Source organism: Oncorhynchus clarkii, chromosome 2 (genome assembly GCF_045791955.1).
Source record: "Oncorhynchus clarkii lewisi isolate Uvic-CL-2024 chromosome 2, UVic_Ocla_1.0, whole genome shotgun sequence".
Taxonomy (NCBI): domain Eukaryota; kingdom Metazoa; phylum Chordata; class Actinopteri; order Salmoniformes; family Salmonidae; genus Oncorhynchus; species Oncorhynchus clarkii.
Window position 1 is genome coordinate 35,855,279 of NC_092148.1, and position 25,723 is coordinate 35,881,001.

The following is a 25,723-nucleotide window of genomic DNA, read 5'->3' on the forward strand; positions in this document are numbered from 1 at the left end:
ATGTATGGTGGGGTAAGTGTGTGTGTCAGAGCTGTGTATAAATTGACCTTGCAAACAATTTGGGATTTTCAACATATTAATGTTACTTATAAATGGAAGAAGTGATGTAGTCAGTCTCTACTAAACTCTTAGCTAAGAGAAAGTATTTATGTTAGCCCTCTGATTACAATAAAGAGCAATCCGTGCTGCTATGTTCTGGGCCAGCTGCAGCTTAATCTTTCCTTGCAGCACTGGACCACATGACTGGAAAATAATCAAGATTAGACGAAACTAGAGCCTGCAGAACTTGCTTTTTGGAGTGTGGTGTTAAAAAAAAGCAGACCTCTCTGTCACGCGGGACTAGGTGGGTGAAGGAATCAGGCGCAGAGAGTTCCACTGGGGAAAAGTGCTCTTTAATACGGCACACAAAAATGACAAGCCCAAAAACACAGGGCGAGGACAACAAAGTGACTACCCAAAAACACAGGGTGCCAAGTCCAGAAAATATAACCACATCTACCTAAAACACACACATGTAACATAAAGACAATCCCGCACAAAACAAGGGCGGGTACACATACTTAAAATAGGGAAGCTCATTAAGCCATACAACAGAACACAGGTGAAACTAATAAGACAAAACAAACAGACAAACGAAAAAGGGATCGGTGGTGGCTAGTAGGACGGTGACGACGACCGCCGAGCACCGCCCGAACAGGCAGGGGAGCCAACTTCGGCGTAAGTCGTGACACTCTCCCCATCTTTACAACCATTTAATCTATATGTTTTGACCATGACAGTTTACAATCTAAGGTAATGCAAAGTAATTTAGTCTCCTCAACTTCTTCAACAACCACACCATTCATTACCAGATTCAGCTGAGGTCTAGAACTTAGGGAATTATTTTAAATTAATTACCAAATACAATGCTCTTAATTTTAGATGTTCAGGTCCAGTTTATTACGAGCCACCTATGCCAAAACAGACTGCAACTCTTTGTAAATGGTTTCAGTGACTTCATTAGCTGGGGTTGATGATACGTATGTGGTTGAATCATCAGCATACATGGACACACATGCTTTGTTTAATGCCAGTGGCCGGTCATTGGTAAAAATAGAAAAGAGTAGAGGGCCTAGAGAGCTGCCCTGTGGTACATCACACTTTACATATTTGACATTACAGAATCTTCCATTTGAGTTCTATTAGATAGATAGCTCTGAATCCACAATATAACAGAGGTTGAAAAGCCATAGCACAAGTGTTTTTCAACAACAGGTTATGGTCAATAATATCAAAGGCTGCACTGAAATCTAACAGTACAGCTTCCACAAGCTTCTTATTATCAATTTCTTTCAACCAATCATCAGTCATTTGTGTCAGTGCAGTACATGTTGTGTTCCCTTCTCTATAAGCATGCTGAAAGTATGTTGTTAATTTGTTTACAGAGAAATAGCATTGTATTTGGTCAAACACAATTTTTTCCAACAGTTTGCTAAGAGCTGGCAGCAAGCGTATAGGTCTGCTGTTAGAACCAGTAAAGGCCGCTTTACTTCTCTTGGGTAGCGGAATTACTTTGGCTTGCATCCACGCCTGAGGACAAAGACTTTCCTCTAGGCTCAGATTAAATATATGACAGAAAGGAGTGGCCATAGAGTCAGCTACGATCCTCAGTAGCTTTCCAAGCTGTCAATGCCAGGAGGTTTGTCATTATTAACTTTACAAAATTAAAACTTGCAATGCTTTTCTTTCATAAAAATGTTTTTGTTGCATGAATACGATGGCTCCCTGTTCGTTGGTGTAATTTCCTGCCTAAGTTTGTCCACTTTGCCAATGAAGTAATCAATTTACAATACTGTACAGCCAAAAATGTAGTGTACAGCCAGACTTATTAGCCACTCCTTTTGACCTATCTCTTTGAACCAGAGTTTTTCAATTCCTCATCAATCCATGGAGCCTTAACAGTTCTAACAGTCAGTTTCTTAACATGTGCATGTTTATCAATAACTGGAAGAAGCAATTTCATACATTCATCAAGTGCAGGGTCTGGATGTTCCTTATTAATCACATTGGACCAACAAATATTTTTAACATCATCCACATAAGAGTCACAGCAAAATATTTTGTATGATCTCTTATACACTGTTTTAGGCCCAGCTGTTGGAACTTTGGCTTTCCTGGATACAGACACTATATTGTGATCACTGCATCGAACTGGTACGGATACAGCTTTAGAACAAAGTTCTACAGTATTAGTAAAAATGTGATCGATACATGTGGATGATCTTGTTCCTGTAGTGTTTGTAAACACCCTGGTAGGTTGATTAATAACCTGAACCAGATTACAGGCGCTAGTTAGAGTAAGAAGCTTCCTCTTGAGCTGACAACTTGATGAAAACCAGTCAATATTCAGGTCTCCAAGAAAGTAGACTTCTCTGTTTACATCACATACACTATCAAGCATTTCACACATATTATTTAGATATTGACTGTTCGCACTTGGTGGACTCTAGCAACACCCCAAAAGAAAAGGCTTTAGATGTGCCAAGTGAACCTGCAACCACAACACTTCAATAACACTTGACATAAGATCTTCTCTAAGGATTACAGGGATATGGCTCTGAATATATATATACAGCCCCCATAAGCATGTCTGTCTTTTCTATAGATTTGATATCCTTGAACTGCTACTGCTGTATCATCAAATGAATTATCCAAGTGACTCTCAGATATGGCTAATATATGAATGTTATCTGATGTGAGCAAGTTATTGATTTCATGAACCTTATTTCTAAGGCTACATATATTAGGGCTAATTTCAGCCTTTTCCTTGGTAGCTTATCAGAGATAGACATAATACTGAAAAGAGCAAACAAGCAAGATAAAAAAATATATACACTCAGCAGTCCATTAATCAATTGGTGTGTGTGTGTGTGTGTGTGCGTGCGTGCGTGCGTGCGTGTGTGTGTGTGTGTGCTGCGGGGTTGAAGCTACGAACCCATAGGCTTGGTTCACTCATCCTCATCCCTTCCAGGCTTCTGGGAAGTAGGGTGGACAATGAGCCTGTCATGCGGATGTAAGCAATGTGGTTGTGTCTAAGAGTTGTGGGAGAAGAACAACAAAAAATGAATTCCCAATAACCTTTTTGTATGGTTATAATACTGCCTGGAACGGGTGTAATCGATAGGTCATTTCAAACCTACACGCAACATTTACAACTCCATAAGAGTTAGTAGCCTCTTCCGAGGCTGAGGCTTTTGGGGTAAAGGGTATTCCTAACTCTGTCCTCTGTTCTAGGTAAGGCCTACTGAGGCCCTGACCAGCCATCACTACCACGGCACCTGCACCAAAGAGCTGTGGATACTACTTATACTCTTACTGGAACACAGGAGCAAAGTGTTACACACATAGGTGAACACACACACACATTCACACTTGATGTAACTATGATTTGGTGACCATTGGATTTTATCTGCAATTAATCAAATTTGACATAGTGTTTGTATTAACAACTGTGTGTGTGTGTGTGTGTGTGCACTTGTGTTCTGGAACTACATGGACACAATGCTGTGGTCTCTGATCAGTGGCCAGCCTGTAGCAGAGGAGCATGGTGTGCTCCCTACACACTGTAAAGACCCTCTGGGCTTCACCTGATGGCTTGTCACTCACTTGGCTGAGCTGGGACAATACAGCAGAAACGGGGCCTTCCAAAACGAGGTAATCTACCTGAGATTAGGGGGTATAAGGAGGGATATAAGGGGTGTGATCTTTCCTGATTAATCAGATATGGCTGAATTTGTGAAATGTGTGCTCCATTTATAGTTTAAACAGTCAAAATCCTGTTTTGTCCCGATCGCATCACCTGTTAAGATGAAAGTCACAGGCTGCAATTTTGACTTCTTGCCAAACTAATTAGACTGTATGTTTTGTTGGTAATATAAGGTATGCTCTGGTCTCACAGAAACCGCTGGAGGACAACTGGAGTTTTGTGGGTGAGCTGCTCAAGTCCACCTGTAACCCTAAGGTAGGCTCTCGCTCAAAGAGGATATGGGTTATGGATGGGAGCATGGCTTCCGTGTACAGTTATAATTAGTTTGTTAATTGATCTGTGTGTGTTGCAGAGAACGCTACAGGAGGACCAGATCAGAATGCACGTGCTCTGCTGCCTGAATCTGTCTCTGCTATGGAAACCTAACAATGGCACTGTCACCACACTCTGGGAGTACTACAGCAAAAACCTGGTAAGGAACACCTCTAACACACCACTCTAAAACATGGACAATATGTAATTTACCCCTCGAAATATCCCACTTACATTCTCCCCACCCTCCAAAGCGGTTCATTCACAGTGCCCTGGTTAGGGGTGTCAGGGCTCTGCAGCGTGAGCAGAACCCCCCTGGCCCTGTTGGACCAGGCCCGGATCTACAGCTCCCCTTCCCCCCTCCTTTCTCCCAGCCACACCCAGCTGTACCGCTCAGCCAACTCCTTTCACATCTTTCTCAGAGTGCTGGCTCTCTACCTGGCCCAGGAGAACGCAGGCGGCGCCCCCTGGAGGCAGATCAGGGGCACGTGAGGTGTGTGTGTGTGTATGTAGGGATGGGTAACATGGAGGGGTACAGAAAAGGAGGCCAGTTAAACTCCTAAGGTACTCTTTAAATGGAGCTAAATTAGTTTTGTTCAATATTATGTTGATTTGAAATACTGACCCAAGGGGGACAGGTGAGTCCACACTCACAGACACGACTCTCTGTGCCTTTATCTTGATGTGTCTGTGCGTGTGTGTGTGCCTGCCAGGTGTGGCACAGCCCCTCTCTGAGGCTTTGCTATTTGCTTAGACTCCCAGGGAGAGCAGGTGTCTCAGGAGGAACCTCCACCTGCCTCTCCACTCCTCCCAGAGGAGACCAGCCGAGTCCCACTGAGCCCCACATCAAACCCACAGCTGCTTCCCAAACTCCCCCAGCCATGGCTCCTCTTTCTGGGGGAGACCAAAGACGATAAGCCCATGGATCCCAACATCAGAACGTGGCCTGGGACGGGCCCGGCTGGGCGCCAGCGAGAAGGATAAATCCGCCTAATGACTTCCCTCTGTCTGGAACGTGCTCAGCCGCTCCACAGACATGAAGGCTAATTAGCTAACGAGCATGGCGGTTAATTCCCCTTAACGAAGCCGTGTTGGTTTCCAGCACGGATGGGGGTGGGCAGCGGTAGGGAGGTTGCTGGCAGGGACGGGACTGGGCTGGGCCTGGTCCAGATTAGAACACCCCCTCTCCCTCTGTCTCTGCTCCAGTTCCCTCGAGAAGAGCCGGGCGTGCTTATGGCGTTCCGGCAACGTTCCGGCAGCGTTCTCGCTGGCTGGACCGGTTCCATGGGAGGCCTGTGGTGGCTGCATTAATGGGATCGACTGGGAGAGCGCTGATCTCTTATGCCGGGAGTCGTGAGCATCTGCTTGCCTCCGGAAAAAGCTGTCCAGGATAAACAAACACACTGTCTGTCTGACAGACAGAAAACACGGGAAAAAGCCTCCCAACCTGTTACAGGCAAACTGTAAATCCATTTCCCACTGCTGTTTCTCTCTAAATGGATCTCCCTATCTACCTTCTCTCTTTTTCTCATCTTTCCCTTCTTCTAACTCTCTCTTCCTGCCTTAGGTTATTTTTCCACATGCATACCATCCATACACCTTGTCTCTCTTTCTCACCTTTTCACCTTCTCCTCCCCTCACTCTCTCTCTCCCTGTAACATGTAGCAGTCATGGTTAGGGCTGTTACAGTGACAATATTACCGCAACACCGGCAGTCATGAGTCATGACCGCAGTCAAATTCCACCGTGACCGCTTAGTCACGGTAACTACGTTTCTCCAAGCTCTGATGGTCATTAGTAGCATATTAAACTTGCTAACTGCCTGGTACTCAGCACTTTATTGTCCCTCTAATCACTCTGGCATAAATGCAAATGTGATTGAAAATCAAATCGAACACTTAATGAGAGCTCGTGTTGCGCAACATTTCTACAGGCTATACAATTGCGCGAGTAAAAGAGGATCCCATCAGCTTTCTATAGGCTAGGCCTCTATTTATTTCTCAATTTATCCTAATTTTTAGCATATTGCTTCGCTTTACAACAGGAATATAGCCTACCTGGCTGGCATGAAAATGAACCACAGGAAAAGCATCCTCCATTCACTATTTAAGTGCATAGATTAGATGTATTTTTTCCCCCTGCACCTGTTCTGAGACAGGTGCATGATAAGGGTCCATTCTAAATCAAAACTAATTTCACACACAAATCAAATACAGTACCAGTCAAAAGCTTGGACACACCTACTCATTCAAGTTCTTTATTTAAAAAATATATATATTTTCTACATTGTAGAATAATAGTGAAGACATCAAAACTATAAAATAACACATATGGAGTCATGTAGTAACCAAACATTTTTTTTTTAAATGTTGATATTTTTCAAAGTAGCCACCCTTTGCCTTGATGACAGCTTTGCACACTCTTGGCAAAATAGTTCAAATAAAGAAAAACCCTGGAATGAGTAAGTGTGTCCAAACCTTTGACTGGTACTGTATATGGTTTAATATATGTAAAGACAAGATTAAATTAAGAATGGTCTGATGGGTGACAATATCAGCCTTTCACTTGTGAATTATGTATTATCTATCGCTTGTGAATGATGCCTAGTGTGTGCAGTAAGGCAAGAAAACAGCGCATTACTTATTTTTGCGACTTTTTCAAATCATAGTCACACACCTCATGTAGCCTGTTGATAAGGTTTGTATCACAACTAAAGTGGCCAAATATCTTCTTAAAATTAAGCACATTAATCCGCTTTACAATCAGTGTAAAACCTAACTGCCAAAGGTGGGACCAAGTCATTGTTTTACAAGTCACAAGTAAGTCTCAAGTCTTAGCACTCAAGTCCCAAGGCAAGTACCAAGTCAAGACAGGCAAGTCCGAGTCAAGTCTCAAGTTAGATCGTCAAGTATCAAGTCAAGTCTCAAGTCCTAAACTTTGAGTTTTGAGTTCTAAACAAGTCATAATGTGCTCTTCACCAAATGTTTAAAGGTATTACAAGAGTAATAGTATATTACATTTACGCAAATTATGAATGCTTTTCAAAATATCTGTATATTTATTACTTTCCAAATAAACATTATATTTCCATGGAGAAAGACACACACCCCCAATAGTGATTGACTATCGAGGATTGCTATGGGGTGCAATCGGGCGATGTAGGCTTATACACAAATCGCCCAACCTTAACACACACTCTCTCACTGTGTAGTTACAGTAGGCTAACGTATGTCAATGGTTTTAGGAACAGCAGTAACATTAGGCAGGATTTAGGCAACCAACTGCCTAGCTAGTTGTAGCTCAATCTTGGGTGCAATGGTCACGTTCCCGCACTGACTGACTGTGTGGAGGATCATTGATTTAACGTTACATTAGCCTACATGATACACCAGTAAAGTAATAAAATATATAGCTGTCGGCTATGTTAGCCACGACTTACCGTTCTTCGTGCAGCTTCAAATGTCGAACAAAGTTGGAAATTGTTGCGCCTCCGTCTGTAATTTTCTCCCCGCGTGTTTTGCAATTTGTTTTTTGTTGATACAGTGTCGTTTTTATATCCGAAAATAATAATTTGGGGTATCATCTTTCCAAGGGCTCCATCTGAATTCACCCGCCGACGTTCCTCTGCACTGCCACACACACATTTTTCTCAGCTGGCACAATTTGATTGGCTCCTGTCCGAATCAAACTGTAATCCGTTAAATGAAGAGTTGATGCGCTGCACAATTTTTTTAATAGCATCATTTTTAATATTTGGGCTTGGGGAGGGTATCAAGTCAGGTCGAGTTATAAGGCTCAAGTCCAAGTCAAGTCACGAGTTATTGGTGTTAAAGTCAAAGTTGAGTCCACACCTCTGCTAACTGCCATACATAGGCAGCACGTGAGTTTCAAGTTTGGGGAAGATATTTTTCACCATGAAAATGCACCTTTATAATAATGCATAATCGCATTAGTGGTGTCATGACTCTCGCTCCTGGGTGAGGATCAAAGCTAGCATCAGAGAGGAGGGGGGGTTGGGCTTAAGTATAAAAATACTTTTGTGAAGATGAAATGTGATTAAAGGATAATTATTATTCATATAAACTTTTGCCAAGTCAGTAACCACGCCCACATGAGCACTTATATTGTGTCAACATGGTGGAACCAGCCTCCAAGGCGAGTGCCTTAAAGAACTTGCTGAAGAATTAACATATTAGACCAAAACATGCTGGGTTGCTGCCATTAAGACCAGTCTACGAGCAGCGCAAGCTGAATACGTGACAAATGGTTTAAAACTACAAGACCAGAAAATGGTGGGACCCTCTGAAACTCTTTAGTGAAGAAGATAGGGACTATACCGGAACATTCAGTCTGCAGCTTTTTAAATACCGGTAGCCTAGTAAACTCAACTGAGGACCACCTCGTGTTTACCTCTGAAGGATCAAGTCTAATGAACACTACAACTACTAAGTACATTGTGACCTCTGGTGGACAACCAGAGACTTGCATTGAACTACTTGCCATAGACGGATCGAGTGGTTTCAACAGAGAGCGACGACAAAGATATACAAACATAAATATAGACATTGCACTTCTTTTCGAATGTGCTGTTGTTCATGTGCAATGTATTCACATCCCATGGGCATAGTTTTTCAACTGAATGTACGATGGGCCTCTCTGTCTTTCCCGCTCTTTATCTGTTCCCACCCCCTCTCCATTGTGCAACAAGCCATCATATCGATTTAGACCACTAGGTACTTTTCATTGCATTATGTTAGTAATCAATTCAACCTATACTGTGTGTGTTTATGTATTTCTGTGTGATCATTTAGTTAGTTAGTAAATAAATAATTAAGAACATTTGTGTAGGCTGAGTCATCACGTAGACTAGGGTTCGTGCAGATTTATAGAATATTACGATGTTCAGAATGAGACTGATATGAGGAAATGATTGATGGGTAGGATATGACGGGTAGGATATGGAGATATGCTGATATATTCTTGAGTTAATTAGGGGAACTGTAACTCATTAAATAAACTTTTCCCGTGGTTCCCCAGATTACTAATTCATTAATTGTTGCATGGTTAATTTAATTTAATTAAACGTGGTATGTCATTTTTCAATGAATTGTCAACATCACATAAATGATAGTCACGTCACTTTTGAGAATGATGTTATCCCGCTAATTGATATCATTTTGGTACATTTGCGCTTATGGCCTACTGCTGTGTGCGCATTGCTGCGCTTATAAGTAAAGAAATAGCCTAATAGTTTGGTATTTTACATTTTTGTATTTTCTCCCCAATTTCGTGATATCCAATTGCGATCTTGTCTCATCGCTGCAACTCCCCAACAGGCTCAGAAGAGGCAAAGGTCGAGTCATGCGTCCTCCGAAACATGCTTAACCTGGAAACCAGCTGCACCAATGTGTCAGAGGAAACATCATTCAACTGACAACCATTGTCAGCCTGCAGGCGACAGGCCTACCACAAGGATTTGCTAGAGCGTAATGAGCCAAGTAAAGCTCCCCAACCAAACCTTCCTCTTACCCGGACAACGCTGGGCCAATTGTGTGCCGCCCTATGGGACTCCCAGTCACGGCCGGTTGTGCGATGCAGTGCCTTAGACCGCTGCACCACTCGGGAGGCCCAGCCTCATTGTTTTTAAAAGTTTTTTTGATGCGAATGGTTGTATTAATTTGGGATCTATCACATCCAACAACTGTCCCAGAGTATGTTTGGAATATTTAGTTCTCGCACAAAAGGACTAGTTGCCCAATAGAATAGGTAAACGTTTGTACTATGGGCGATAGTAGATTGACATAGGCTAGTGCTTTTGCTGTTCATTAGGCATGCTCATCTTGTTGGCTGCCGAAAAGTAAATGTGACAGTTCTTCTAAAATCTTCAATATGCGCCTTGGAATTCGATAAGGACACGCGCAGTTGTGTCCCTGATGTGTCGGTCTTCACTTGTAGCCTACTTTGGAGCTGAGATGCCTGGGAGAAGGACCCAATCAAGTGATGGGCATTGGCTAATAAGAATTGATTGGCAGCCAGGAGAAGGGAATTATGATTATTATATTCATCCCACAACGGCCACTTTGGCTGCAAAAGGCATGGAATTTCTTAGGGGGTATTGCAGCCACACAAGGGGGATACCGCACAGAAATTCGAGGCCTGGTGAGAATATTATCAAGTGCTTGTCAAATCGTGAATGAGAGACTGATGAAGTGTGTACAGCCTGTAGAAATTAACAAAGCAGAGCTCATGCGACCTTTTTCAAATCATCATTAGAGTCGCATCATGCAGCCTTAGAATGTTTTAAAAATCTAAACACAGTGCATTCGGAAAGTATTCACACCTGTCTATATAAGGTCCCACAGTTGTCAGTGCATGTCAGAGCAAAAACAAAGCCATGAGGTCAAAGGAATTGTCCATAGAGCTCAGAGGCAGGATTGTGTCGAGGTTCAGTTCTGGGGAAGGGTACCAAAACATGTCTGCAGCATTGAAGGTCCCCAGGAATACTGTGGACTCCATCCTTCTTAAATGGAAGAAGTTTGGAACCACCAAGACTCTTCCTAGAGGTGGCCGGCCGCCCAAACTGAGCAATCGGGAGTAGAAGGGCCTTGGTCAGGGAGGTGACCAAGAACCCGATGGTCACTTGGACAAAGCTCCAGAGTTCCTCTGTGGAGATGGGAGAACCTTCGAGAAGGACAACCATCTCTACAGCACTCCACCAATCAGGCCTTTATGGTAGTTTGGCCAGACGGAAGCCACTCCTCAGTAAAAGGCACATGACAGCGCGCTTGGAGTTTGCCAAAAGGCACCTAAAGGACTCTCAGACCACGAGAAAGAAGGTTCTCTGGTCTGATGAAGCCAAGATTGAACTCTGAATGTATAAAAACCTGTTTTTGCTTTGTCATTGTGGGGTATTGTGTGTAGATTGATGAGGGGGGAAAAAAACGATTTAGTCCTTTTTAGAATAAGGCTGTAACATAACAAAAGGTGGAAAAAGTCAAGGGGTCTGAATACTTTCCGAGCGCACTGTATAGCCCAACATTTTATCACAAATAAAGTTGCATAAATAACTCTAAATTAAGCACATAGGAATACATTTTTCTTTGTTAACCGTTCAACACAGAATATATATTTCTATTTCATTCAGCTATGTTACATTTTATTCTTCATACTATAAAATAATATAAAATAATGCCACGGAATACTAAACAAATCTTGTCTGCTAAATAACCTAGTGTAGCCCACAGCCATATCAGGGTCTAACATAAGGACAACTCAGAGTATGCTATTCTGTTCTGTTTTCTTCATAGCATGTTTCTTCGGATCTGTCTAAAATAAATAATGGATTTATTGTGATGGTGTAGGCTATATTAAATTGATTTATTTTACTTTTTTTAATGTACAGTACCAAAGTTTGGACACACCTACTCATTCAAGCGTTTTTCTTTATTTTTACTATTTTCTACATTGTAGAATAATAGTGAAGACATCAAAACTATGAAATGACACATGGATTCATGTAGTTACCAAAAATGTGTTAAACAAATCAACATATATTTGAGATTCTTCAAAGTAGCCACCCTTTGTCTTGATGACAGCTTTGCACACTCTTGGCATTCTCTCAACCAGCTTCATGAGGAATGCTTTTCCAACAGTCTTGAAGGAATTCCCACATATGCTAAGCATTTGTTGGCTGCTTTTCCTTCACTCTGCGGTCCAACTCATCCCAAACAATCTCAATTGGGTTGAGGTCGTGTGATTGTGGAGGCCAGGTCATCTTGGTCAAATAGCCCTAACACAGCCTGGAGGTGTGTTGGGTCATTGTCCTGTTGAAAAACAAATGATAGTCCCACTGAGCGTAAACCAGATGGGATAGCCATGCTGGTTAAGTGTGCTTTTTGAATTCTAAATAAATCACAACAGTGTCACCAGCAAAGCACCATCACACCACCTCCTCCATGCTTTGCGGTAGGAACTACGCATGCAGAGCCAGTTTATTCGTAGCGCTTGAGGGTTTTTGTGACTGCACTTGAAGAAACTTTCAAAGACCTTGACATTTTCCGGATGACTGACCATCATGTCTTAAAGTAATGCTGGACTGTTGTTTCTCTTTGCTTATTTGAGCAATTCTTGCCAAAATATAGACTTGGTCTTTTACCAAATAGGGCTATTTTCTGTATACCATACCTACCTTGTCAGAACCCAACTGATTGGCTCAAACACATTAAGAAGGAAAGAAATTCCACAAATGAACTTTTAACAAGGCACCTGGTAATTTAAATGCATTCCAGGTGACTACCTCATGAAGCTGGTTGAGAGAATGCCAAAAGTGTGCAGAGCCGTCATCAAGGCAAAGGGTGGCTACTTTGAAAAATCTCAAATTTAAAATACATTTTGATTTGTTTAACTCTTTTTTGGTTACTACATGATTCCATATGTGTTATTTCATAGTTTTGATGTTTTCATAATTATTCTACTACGTAGAAATGAATGAGTAGGTGTGTCCAAACTTTTGACTGGTACTGTAGATGTTCCAAAGGTCTGCATCAGTGGCTTGTAGGCTATGCATGAAAGCCAGGAGATGCTAAATGTGTTTATTTTAATTAATGGTCAATTACCGTGAGACCGGCAGTTATTTGCTTGACAATCACCGGCTGCAAAAAATGAATGACCGCCACATCCCTAGTCATGGTAATGCTCATAATTTGTAAGTTTCAGTCCCTGTTCCTCAATATGTGCTGTGGGAACTATGGAGCCCTCTGTGGCGTGTGTGTGTGTGTGTGTGTGTGTGTGTGTGTGGTAGTAGTTATTGATCTCAAACTGGTGTTGCAGTAGATTGGTTTGACTGCAGAGAGGGCGACTGTGTGCCTACCGCTGCGTGGCTGAGTGTCTGACATTTAACATGATCTCTAAAGGCATTTGTTCACGGTACCCGCAGGATCTAACAACGTTGCGCTGGGTGTTTTTCTCATACACACAGACACATCACGCATGCCTGGCATGCCTCTCATCAGCACCATAGAAGGAGTGATGGAGCGTTGTGATGGAGGAAGGTGCGTGTGGGGAGATCTACCAATACATATGCACTCTGATCTTGACTAGAGCAATGCAAAGTCTCAGTGAAAGATGAGTAATATGAATGTCACACACTCAACTTGAACTGTGACACTACTATCTCTTCATCTTACTATGGCCAATGGAAACTCATGTCCCTTATTTCTCATCCATCTCTCTCGCTCTCTCTCGCTCTCTCCTCTCCAGGGCGTACTCCGAGTTCCACCAGCAGCGGGGCTGATGAACTTCCTGCTGTTGTTCGTTGTGGTGGCCCGGCAGGCCTAGCTGGAGGACATGGCCGGCTGGGCCTGTGAGCTGCTGGGCCTGCTCCCTCTGGACCCCGCCCAACAGAACCTGGTGTAGAGGGGCCTGTTGGCTCTCTTACTGCTCTTCCAGGAGGGCCTTGATGTGGGGGCCCAAGCTAGCTGGCTGGCCTCCCCCTTCTCTCAGACTGACAGGGAGTTCTACCCGAAGACCACAGAACCGTCTCACCGCCTGGCCCTCTGGGGCCCTACCTAGAGGGTGTGGCCGAGGTGTTTGAGACGAGCGTGCGTCTCGGTCTGTCGGAGGAGAAGCTACTCAATGAGGGGTTTGGTCTGCTGCTGCCCGCCTGCCGCCAGTCGGAGCTGACCTCTGCCCTGGGCTTTCTGCAGATCGTGCTGAGGGTGCTACGGTGAGGGAGGGGGGACAAACACTCAGCAACTCACTGAGACACAGTTAATACAAATGCCCACACACACACACTCTACACATTGACGAGCAGACAGACAGATGGACAGAGAGACATGCTTTCAGGCATTGGCCTTAGACCCTACAACTAGATCCTTGAGTTTTTGCTGTCATGATCACGTTAAAAAAACTCCTGGCCCTACCTATCAATGCTGGGATCTAGAAGCCGTAAAGAGGTTTAGAGAGAAAGGCCCCAGTACTGACATCTACAAAGGCAGGATTGTGCTGTCCCCCCTCCATCCCTTCGATAAATCCAGCCCATCCATTGTGTCCGGAGGCCCCTCTCTGCCTCTTGGGGCCCCGTGGTCCCCAGGTCCCCTTCAGCAGGTGCTGGCAGAGGCCTGAGTATAGATACGGCTTCTAGAGGCCCCAGTGTGGTCACCATGGGTATAGCGGCTGGTCGTGAGTATGTGGAGTGACTGTGTGGCAGAGAGTGGAGACGGCGTCAGGGTGAGTTCACCGGCAGGCCACGAGTGTGTGTTACACGGACGACCCGATCAGAGGTCAAGGGTTTAGAGAGAAAGGCACAGGTGAAACAGGTGTCTGTTTTGGTGAGAGAAGAAGTAAAAGGGTAGGACAGAGGTGTCAGGAGGGAGAGGATGTCTGGTTGTATGTAAATGGACCGGACCACTACAATGTTGTGTTATTGTTCAATTTGGATTACCCTGAGTCAGTGCTAATGAAGCAGTAAGCTGCCAGCCTGCAGCAATCCTCACTCACGACTTATATGAGTGTGTGCTTGCTTTGGCTCTCCTGTGTATACATGCCAACACTCCCACATACACACATATCTCCAAGGTGAAACACTAAGTGTGCTAGTGCTGGGAATTGCCAGGGACCTCACAATACGATATCACAATACTTAAGTGCCGATACAATATAAAAATATTGCGATATTGTCAATACCGTATTGTTTAAAAAAATCCCGATATGTAACTGTAGATTTTTCTCCCATCACTAAAGTGTGCTCTTCTCTTATTTCAGTCCAGGCTCCCGTAACGCAGCATATCTCGTTAGCTTCGCTAATTCTAAAAACGTCCCCATCTCATATCTCGGGGTTGGAGGGCACTCATTTGCACAAACTCCCAAAGGGGACAGTGTTATGGCCGAGATCACGCTGACCCATTTAATGAAATAAAAAAGCGCTCTCTCAAATTCGTCCTGCCAAATTATGCTTAATTCTCCATCCTGGCAGTACTTGGTATCTCTGTGATTAATGCGTTTTCAGTGACACAATTAACAGGTAATTATGTAGTCCTGCAAATTGTGCCTCACCGTCATTATGTTTATTAAGAGCAGAGAGGAATCTGCACACATCAAGAGAATTATCCCACCAGAGGCTGCGACCAAGAGGTGTGTGTGCGTGTGTGACAACCCCTGACTCGTATGGCCGTCGCCAAGGCCGGCCGCCCGCCTAACAGCCAACCAGTAGACTAATTCCTCACATTGCATTCCTTCCCATGATCCTGTGCATGAGGGCTTGAGACCCCTGTGTCGCCAGAGGGTGTATGTGAGGTCTCAGTATTATATTGGGGGACGGGTGGTGGACAATTAGCTGAGATCTTAATTAAGTGCTCTCCTCCGTATCTAGACCCTACGCCCTTACACCTTGGCCCTCCATTGGATCCTGAGTCTCTCTCTAAAGAGCAGTGGATGGACATTATACAGGTGGAGGAACGCAATAGTTGTCCCCCCTGTCATTATTTAAGGCACAGTGCAATTATAACCATCATTTTCCACACTAAGGTTGGATAATACTGTGTAATTGTGAAAATTATGATAATGCCCGTTTTGTGTAAGCGCTGTTTGAAAATACCGCCTGAAATTTCAGCCTGTTTTGGTGGGATGGAGTTTTGGCCTGCCTGGTTACATTAGTTAATAGACCATTAAGAAAGAGAGTTCCAAACCTCTCAGGCAATAGCTGCTAGTTTTCAGTTTCTCTCTCTTCACTCAGACCACTCCCAGACAGTCCTAGCAAAAGTGTTGCTTGAGAAATTGTTCTTTGCTGAGACGTTATTTTTGTTTATTTTTATGATTGGTTGTTTTAAATATGTTTCACTATTAGAATAATATCAATGACATTGTCCGGAAAGTTGAAATACATGTGTTAAAAAACTTGGGAACGGGGCCTCCCGAGTGGTGCAGTGGTCTAAGGCACTGTGCCACTAGAGATCCTGGTTCGAGTCCAGACTCTGTCGCAGCTGGCCGTGACCGGGAGACCCATGGGGCGGCCCAGCACCGTCCGGGCTAGGGGAGGGTTTAGCCGGCAGGGATGTTCCTGTCCCACCGCGCACTAGCGACTCCTGTGGCGGACTGGTCGCATTGCAATTTGACACGGTTGCCCAGTGTACGGTGTTTCCTCCGACACATTTGTGCGACTGGCTTCCTGGTTAAGCGGGCATTGTGTCGCGAAGTATTGCGGCTTGGCTGGGTTGTGTTTTGGGGGAACACACGGCTATCGACCTTCGCCTCTTCCGAGTCCGTACGGGAGTTGACTGGGACAAGACTGTAACTACCAACTGGACACCACGAAATTGGGGAGAAAAAGGGGTAAAAAATAAATAAAAAACAACTTGGGAACTGGCTTGCTGCGCGTCCTGCGCGACTAAAGGAGAGAGGTGCTACTCTGCTTGCTTGAGTTTGACCCGGGAAGGAGAAAAAGAGAGAGAGTAGCCATACAGTGCCTGTCTTGACTGTATCAAATCAATTTAAAGAAGCTAGCTAATATAGCTAGCTACCTAGGCTAATTGAGGCAATTTTGCTGCGCTTCCTGTCCTTGTCTACAACTCATTTTAGATTAAACAAACGCCTACCTGATGGTTGGTCATTGTAGCCTACTCCTTATCATTTAACTAACTTAATTCCGTAATTTGAATTCAACTTTGCATTGATTTAAAGATCTATATTGTTTGCTTCACATGGTGTAGGTAGGTGTAGGCTACGGTATGTCTTAACTACACTGAACAAAATATAAAAACATAAACATGCAACAATTTAAAAAGATTTGACTGAGTTACAGTTCATATAAGGAAATCAGTCAATTTCAATAAATTCATTAGACCCCAATCTAGCAATTTCACATGACTGGGAATACAGATATGCATCTGTTTCTCACAGATAGCTTTCTTTAAAAAGAAGGAGGTAGGGGCGTGGATCAGAAAACCAGTCACTATCTGGTGTGACCACCATTTGCCTCATGCAGTGCAACACATCCTCTTAAAGTTGATCAGGCTGTAAAATGGTGTCCTACTCTTCTTCAGTGGCTGTGCAAAATTGCTGGATATTATCCGGAACTGGAATACGCTGTCATACACGTTGATCCAGAGCATCCCAAACATGTTCAATGGGTGATATGTCTGGTGAGTATGCAGGCCATGGAAGAACTGGGACATTTTCAGCTTCCAGGAATTGTGTACAGATCCTTGCGATATGGGGTATGCCTGCATTATCATGCTGAAATATGAGGGATTGGCGGGAGGATATATGGCACAACAATGGGCCTCAGGATCTCGACATGGTATCTCTGGGCAATCAAATTGCCATTGATAAAATCAAGTTTGCGGACGACACAACAGTGGTAGGCTTGATTACCAACAACGACGAGACGGCCTACAGGGAGGAGGTGAGGGCCCTCGGAGTGTGGTGTCAGGAAAATAACCTCACACTCAACGTCAACAAAACTAAGGAGATGATTGTGGACTTCAGGAAACAGCAGAGGGAACGCCCCCCTATCCACATCGATGGAACAGTAGTGGAGAGGGTAGCAAGTTTTAAGTTCCTCGGCATACACATCACAGACAAACTGAATTGGTCCACTCACACAGACAGCATCGTGAAGAAGGCGCAGCAGCGCCTCTTCAACCTCAGGAGGCTGAAGAAATTCGGTTTGTCACCAAAAGCATTCACAAACTTCTACAGATGTACAATCGAGAGCATCCTGGCGGGCTGTATCACCGCCTGGTACGGCAACTGCTCCGCCCACAACCGTAAGGCTCTCCAGAGGGTAGTGAGGTCTGCACAACGCATCACCGGGGGCAAACTACCTGCCCTCCAGGACACCTACACCACCCGATGTTACAGGAAGGCCATAAAGATCATCAAGGACATCAACCACCCGAGCCACTGCCTGTTCACCCCGCTATCATCCAGAAGGCGAGGTCAGTACAGGTGCATCAAAGCTGGGATCGAGAGACTGAAAAACAGCTTCTATCTCAAGGCCATCAGACTGTTAAACAGCCACCACTAACATTGAGTGGCTGCTGCCAACACACTGACACTGACACTGACTCAACTCCAGCCACTTTAATAATGGGAATTGATGGGAAATTATGTAAATATATCACTAGCCACTTTAAACAATGCTACCTTATATAATGTTACTTACCCTACATTATTCATCTCATATGCATACGTATATACTGTACTCTATATCATCGACTGCATCCTTATGTAATACATGTATCACTAGCCACTTTAACTATGCCACTTTGTTTACATACTCACCTCATGTATATACTGTACTCGATACCATCTACTGTATCCTGCCTATGCTGCTCTGTACCACCACTCATTCATATATCCTTATGTACATATTCTTTATCCCCTTACACTGTGTATAAGACAGTAGTTTTGGAATTGTTAGTTAGATTACTTGTTGGTTATTACTGCATTGTCGGAACTAGAAGCACAAGCATTTCGCTACACTCGCATTAACATCTGCTAACCATGTGTATGTGACAAATAAATTTGATTTGATTTTGATTTGATTTTGAAAATGCAATTGTATTCATTGTCCATAGCTTATGCCTGTACATACCATAACCCCATCATGGGGCACTCCGTTTACAACGTTGACATCAGCATCAGCTCGCCCGCACGACGCCATACAAGCTGTCTGCCATTTGCCCGGTACAGTTGAAACCGGGATTCATCCATGAAGATCACACATCTCCAGCGTGCCAGGGGCCATCGGAGGTGAGCAGTTGCCCACTGAAGTCGGTTACGACGCCGAACTGCAGTCAAGTCAAGACCCTGGTGAGGACGACAAGCATGCAGATGAGCTTCCATGAGACTGTTTCTGTCAGTTTGTGCAGAAATTCATCGGTTGTGCAAACCCACAGTTTCATCAGCTGTCTAGGTTGCAAGTCAGTCTGTGTGTGTGTGTGTGTTAGTGGCTGCATTTGGGGGAGGGGTTAAGTGGGATCTCTAATGGTGTGTGTGTGCACAGCTATAAGAAGCGGCAGTGGGGAGGATTAAGTGGGGTCCCTGACTATGTCTTGTACAATGAGCCTTGATGGGTGTGAAAGGCCCATTCCGTTGTAGTAACGAGGCTAATGAATTCAGACTCTAATCGATTGTCTCAGCTCTCTCTGGATTAGATGCAACCTTGCTGGAAGGCGCAGGCAGAGGTGTAGGTGTGTGTGTGTGTGTGTGTGTGTGTGTGTGTGTGTGTGTGTGTGTGTGTGTGTGTGTGTGTGTGTGTGTGTGTGTGTGTGTGTGTGTGTGTGTGTGTGGTGTGTGTGTGTGTGAGACATGAGTGGGGAGTGGGGAGTGCAAGGGGAGCTGAGGGTGCCAGTACTCACCCCTGCCTCCCTCCCCTCCATCCCTTTCTCCCTCGCTCCATCCGGGCGAATGAGGGGACAGGAGGATCATCTCCAGTCTAAATGAGATTACAGCTCCTTCAGCTGCTTATCTGGGCTAATGCCAGCCGCCGTGGGGCCAGGCAGACCCAGCAGCCAGAGCCCAGTCTGTGTACAGGGGATCAGCCCCTCTCCTGCTCCTCTCTACCCTGCACCGCACCACATGACCTAATCCCCCCAGAGATGGGAAGAGTGTGAGAGCGCTGAAGAAGGATGGAGAGAACATGAAAGAGAGGAAGGAAGCAGAATATAAGAAAGGGACGGAGGTGGAGAGGCGGTGTAAAGGAGAGGGAGATACTGTGTTTCTGTTGAATAAGGATGTTATTGGTGTGTGTGTGTGTCTCCTACAGGAGGGTACATCAGTGCAATGTCTAGCTTGGCCTGGCTGCCTCCTCCCAATGTCAGCGTGGGTAAAGACCGCCACCTGGCGGTTGCAGCAGCTCTCTGGGCTAACTTTTTCCCCTTCCTCCGCAGCCTGTGTCTTTCCAACACCCCTCCTGCCCAGCTGGCTGATGCTGCCGCAGGTCAGAGACACACACAGAGGGAGAGAGGGAGAGAGTGGGAGGAATGGGGGAGGAGGATAAATGTTTACTGTATACAACAATTTCACACTGTGGGTTGCACAAACTAACAATTGTCTTTCTCTTAAGATTATATACACTGTCTGCCTTTGTCTCACTGTTTCTCTCTCTCTCGCTCCCTTTTTCTCTCTCGTCAGTTCTTTTATTTTCAACATCTTCCATCTGTGCTTTGTGTTGAGCATGCAGTGATACATCTTTCCATTATAGAATGACTCTCTCAAACTTATTTTCCATGGTAGTTACCGTAAGGTAACATGGTATGAATGTTGACTCTCATTTCCAGGATTTACTCTGCTGGTCTTTGACCTTCCTAGCTCTGCCCCCCAAGACCTCCAGCCCAACCCCATCCAGTCCATCATGCAGTGCTTAAGCTGGGATGACATGCTGCACCCCCTGCTAGTGACTCGCTACATACCTCCACCTGCTCCAGAACAGGTAACATTACTCAAGTACATTACCCTAGTAAGCAGGGTCTGAACTTGTCCAATAAGAAACACTTGTTTTTGGTTTTTATTGCAAAACACTGCTACGGAGTGCACTAATGAATACAAACCATGTGTGGTGGCAGACATCCGAAAGAATCATTCTAAGCAAGGTGCGGCACAAAATCACTGATCTACAAATCACCTATGCATTCTAAACTACTATCCATCATGTGAGCCTCCCTTATGCAGATTAGCACATCTGTGCAGCGCCTTGCTCCGGTGGAACAATGAGATTGAGATCCACTACATTGCGGTCAGACTGCACAGAATCACTGATCTACAAATCACCTCGCATCCCAAACAATAACTAATTGTTTGATCAAGATTATCAATTCTGCACCTCACCTTATTCTAACTTGTGATTCCCTTAAACACATTTGTTGTCTGTTCTATGTCAAACTGACCTCTCATCCCCAGCGAGCTGGTGTATTCAGTGAGCTCCGGCTGTGGAGGTTCCGTGTCGGGCTCAGCCCAGAACCTGTCTGTGAGAGCCTGGTTCCGCTGTGTTCTGCAGCAGCACATCCACAAGAACCCAGATGGCATCGACAGCAGAGTAGGTACAGAACCTCAACCTAGAAACCTGGACATGCGACCATTTAGCAAACGCTTTTATCCAAAGGTACTTACAGTCTTGCGTGTACACACTGGCCAGGCCTCACTGGTCTCCGTTCAGCAATGGAACGACATCCTCAGTCAGCTATTAAAAACACTTGCAACCTGCAGTTCTTGTCTATTACAATATTGGATGATTTCCCATTAGTTTCTGTTTTTAAGTATGTGTATTGCTGTACGTTTATTTCAGTGTTTTGTTGTGGAGATGTAAGTGTGTATGTGTATGACTCAGTTTGGAAAGAGTGTGGCACTAGAAACACTTAAGGTCGTGGGTTCAGGTCCCATAGGGAGCGAATACACATCCTAAACATGGCCAGCATTTACACAGGCAGCCCAATTTTGATATTTTGCCCAATTATTGGTATTTTGACCAATCAGATCAGATATTTTGGCAATAATTGGGCAAAAGATCAGAATTGGGATACATGTGTAAATGCAGTCTTTGGATAAAAGGTTCTGCTAAGTGGCATATATGATTATTTATGATGGGTTACTGACTTTTTCCCAGGCAGGGCTCTGGAGGAGCAGTTGTCAGAGCTCACTAGGCTCATATTAAGGCTCCCTGAGGTGGACTCCCTACTGCAGAGGGCCGGGCTGCAGCCTAGAGCCGGCAGCAAGCTAGTGCCCAGATCTGCTCTGGAGATGTTCATCAAGGTACTACACACACACACTGTAATAGGGTAGCACCTTGTCACACACACGGTGTAACATGGTAGCTTGTCATCTCACACACGCATGTGAGCAAGGATATTTGCAGCATGCAAGATACATACAGGTAACCGCCAAAAGAAAGGAAACACTTGAGTAAATGAGGGATACAAAGTATATTGAAAGCAGGTGCTTCCACACAGGTTTGATTCCTGAGTTATTTAAGCTATTCATCCCATCATGTTTAGGGGTCATGTATAAAAAATGCCCAGTTGTCTATTATTTTGGCTACCATGTCTAGAAGAAGAGATCTCAGTGACTTTGAAAGAAGGCTCTCAAAGTAGCATAGGGGGTTTTGAGGGTATGTGTGTGTCTCAAACAACAGATCTCAACCCAATTAAAAACCCTTATGGGAGATTTATGGAGCGACGCATGACACAGCGTTTTCCAAAATATAATTTCTTGTGAAAGAATGGTGTCGCATCCTTGCAATAGAGTTCCAGACACTTGTAGAATCTATGCCAAGAAGTATTGAAGCTGTTCTGGCTCGTGGTGGCACAATGCCCCATTAAGACACTTTATGTTGGCGTTTCCTTTATTTTGGCATTAACAAGTATATCAACAGCATACGCTGAAAGGCAAGTCTGCATTTCCATACATATACAGCTTAGATGCATTATGTCGCTTTTGTATTTTTCTCTCTCAGGCTGTGGGGCGTGTGTACAGTGGGCTGCAGGTGTTGTCTGAGCGTTCTGCCATGGTCGCCCGTGCTCTGGACTACACAGGGGGACATCATGAATATATCAAACACTACCTGGTCAATAAGAGTCCTCAGGAGGGGCTGCTGCTGGCCTACTGGGCTGTGGGTGGGTGTTTGCATCACGGAGGTCTGCCCCTATCCCCGTAGGCTGTTGTGTGAATCTCTAAGGACTGGACAGGTGTAAGGTGGAGCTATAACCTTTTTGCTTATACCTATCCAATCATTACAGATCTCTACAAGTGCATAGACAAGATATTGGCTAGAGGTCAATTTGGTGTTGGGCGAGAAAGAATCGGCGCGTGTGAGAGGATCAGGATACGATCAGGATTAGCAATTCTGCCCAGCGACTTGCTTCGAGCCTATCTCGTCAAACACGTTGAATGTCTGTCATCCTTGGTGTTGACTGTGTGTGTGTGTGTTCAGGGTGCGTGGTGAAACACTGGAGTCCCCTGCTGGCCACCTCCAAGGCCCAGCAGCTGCTGTTCAACGTTGTCAACGGGCAAGCACCTCCCTAACTCTCTGTCTGGGCTGGACAAGGCCTTGAGGGACTCCTCTACCTGCAGGTGGGACGCATGAACAGACACACGCACACACACACTCCCTATACCTAAACATTATGTTACTTACTACCCCAGTTTGGATACTTTCAGGGGGGAAAAGTATTGTTTGGATACTTCAGAAAGTACTAGCAGGGTTAGAGGGGAGGACAGAAAAATCCAGAAGTATTTCCCATGAGCATTAATAATACTATACTGACCTCTCTCACTGTGCCTCTGTCTCTCCTTTCTTCCCCTCCAGGGTCTGTGTATAGCAGCCAGTATGTCTGTCTCAGGGAGCCTACCTAAAGAAGCAGCTCCGTGATGTCATCTCCAAGTACCTTGACCATTTCCTGCCTGCCACTCCATCGGTTGGGGCCATAGCCAATCACCCGGTGCTGCTGGCGGCCTGCGAGGCCACGCCCGCCCCACGTGGGGCAGCACTGAGGAGGAGCGTCCTGCAGGTGATCAGGTAGGATTCTGACACTCTGGGTAGAGATTGCTCTTAGGCACAGATCCAGGATGAGTAAACCCTGCCCAAATCCTCACCTTAATAATTAGGTAAGGGAATGCGAAGCCAAACTGACCTTGGAGCAGTGTCTCAGGACAACTTCATCCTAATCCACCTTGACAGCCTCCCAAGAGCATCTATTAAATGGCCAGACATTACTGGCTCTGTGTCATACCTCATCTGTATCTGTCTCCATAGTGAGAACTTCCTGCATTTCAAAGGCAACGCCCCTCCTCCCCGCCTGGTCACGGTCCTGGCCTTCCTATTGGAGCTGCTGAGACGGAACAATGACTGTGACCCCGCCCTGCTCACCATGCCCCTTCCCCTCTCTGCTCCCCTGCCTGAAGCTGGTCAACGAGCTTCACGGTGAGAGTACACACACATAAAGACACAGTAATCATATTTGTGAACAATGTGTCGAACAAGCTTGCTTTTATGGGTAGTGTTTCTCTAGGTTTTTTGTGTGGTAACTAGTCTAAAAGCAGCTGTGCGTTCACAGTGAGGAGGACCAGTACAGAGGCCCTGCAGCTGGTGGTGGAGAGACGTTCAGCCGCCGCCGGGGATGCGCCATGTGACCAACTGCTATAACCTTTACTCTTCCTCTCTCTGCATTCAGCACTTGGGTCGTGTCAATTATTGTACACCGTAGCAAAATGTTTTCAAATGTTGGACATAGCCTAATCTATGGGTCATAAAACCATAAAGCCAGTGTGTGACATGCCAGATATCAAACCACATCACTAATAAAAACACACAACCCCAAATACAGACAGACAGACAGACCCCTCCCTTTTCCACATTTTAGAATATGCCTTATTCTAAAATGTATTAAATATATGTTTTTTCCCTCATCAATCTACAATCTATCAATCTTACCCCATAATGACAAAGCAAAAACAGGTTTTTAGAAATGGTTTCAAATGTATTCAAAAAAACAAAAACAGATACCTTATTTACTCCTGAGTGGCGCAGCGGTCTAAGGCACTGCATCTCAGTGTCATTACAGACACCCTGGTTCGATTCCAGGCTGTAGCACAACCAGCCGTGATTGGGAGTCCCATAGGGCGTCCGGGTTTGGCCAGTGTAGGCCGTCATTGTAAATAATAATTTGTTCTTAACTGAATAACCTAGTTAAATAAAAGGTGAAATAAAAAAGTATTCAGACCCTTTGCTATGAGACTCAAAGTTACGGTGTGGGTCATGTTTCCATTGATCATCCTTGAGATGTTTCTACAACTTGATTGGAGTCCACCTGTGGTAAATTCAATTGATTGGACATGATTTGGAGAAGCACACAAGTTTGAAACCAACAAGACTTCCTAGAGCTGGCCGGCCAAACTGAGCAAAAGGGAGAGAAGGGCCTTGGTCAGGGAGGTGGCCAAGAACCCGATGGTCACTTTGACAGAGTTCCTTTGTGGAGATGGGAGAACCTTCCAAAAGGACAACCATCTCTGCAGCACTCCACCAATCAGGTCTTTATGGTAAAGTGGCCAGACGGAAGGCACCCAAAGGACTCTCAGACCATGAGAAACAAGATTCTCTAGTCTGATGAAACCAAAATTGAACTGAATGCCAAGCGTCACATCTGGAGGACACCTGGCAACATCCTTACGGTAATGCGTGGTGGCAGCATCATGCTGTGGCAATGTTTTTCAGCAGCAGGAACTGGGAGACTAGTCAGGATCGAGGGAAAGATGAACGGAGCAAAGTACAGTGAGATCATTGATGAAAACCTGCTCCAGAGCGCTCAGGACCTCAGACGGGGTTCACCTTCCAACAGGACAACGACCCTAAGCACACAGCCAAGACAACACAGGAGTGGCTTTGGGACAAGTCTCGGAATGTCCTTGAGTGGTCCAGCCAGAGCCCGGACTTCCAATCCAATCTCTGGAGAGACCTGAAAATAGTTGTGCAGCGACGCTCCCCGTCCAACCTGACAGAGCTTGAGAGGATCTGATGAGAAGAATGGGAGAAACTCCCCAAGTACAGGTGTGCCAAGCTTGTAGCGTTGGGGAGGGTCGTCAGCTACATGGGAAACACGTGGGCCAGGTGTGTCCCAGGATAAATAGACCTCTTCCACATTCATGGAAGAGACTCTCTCCATGCAGACACCT

General features: G+C 45.0%; 1 pseudogene; it reads left to right on the forward strand.

The window, feature by feature from the left end:
• LOC139377308 (protein MMS22-like) overlaps nucleotides 1–24,197 on the forward strand; it is a 31,100-nt pseudogene extending 6,903 nt beyond the window's left edge.
• Nucleotides 24,198–25,723: the final 1,526 nt, after the last annotated feature.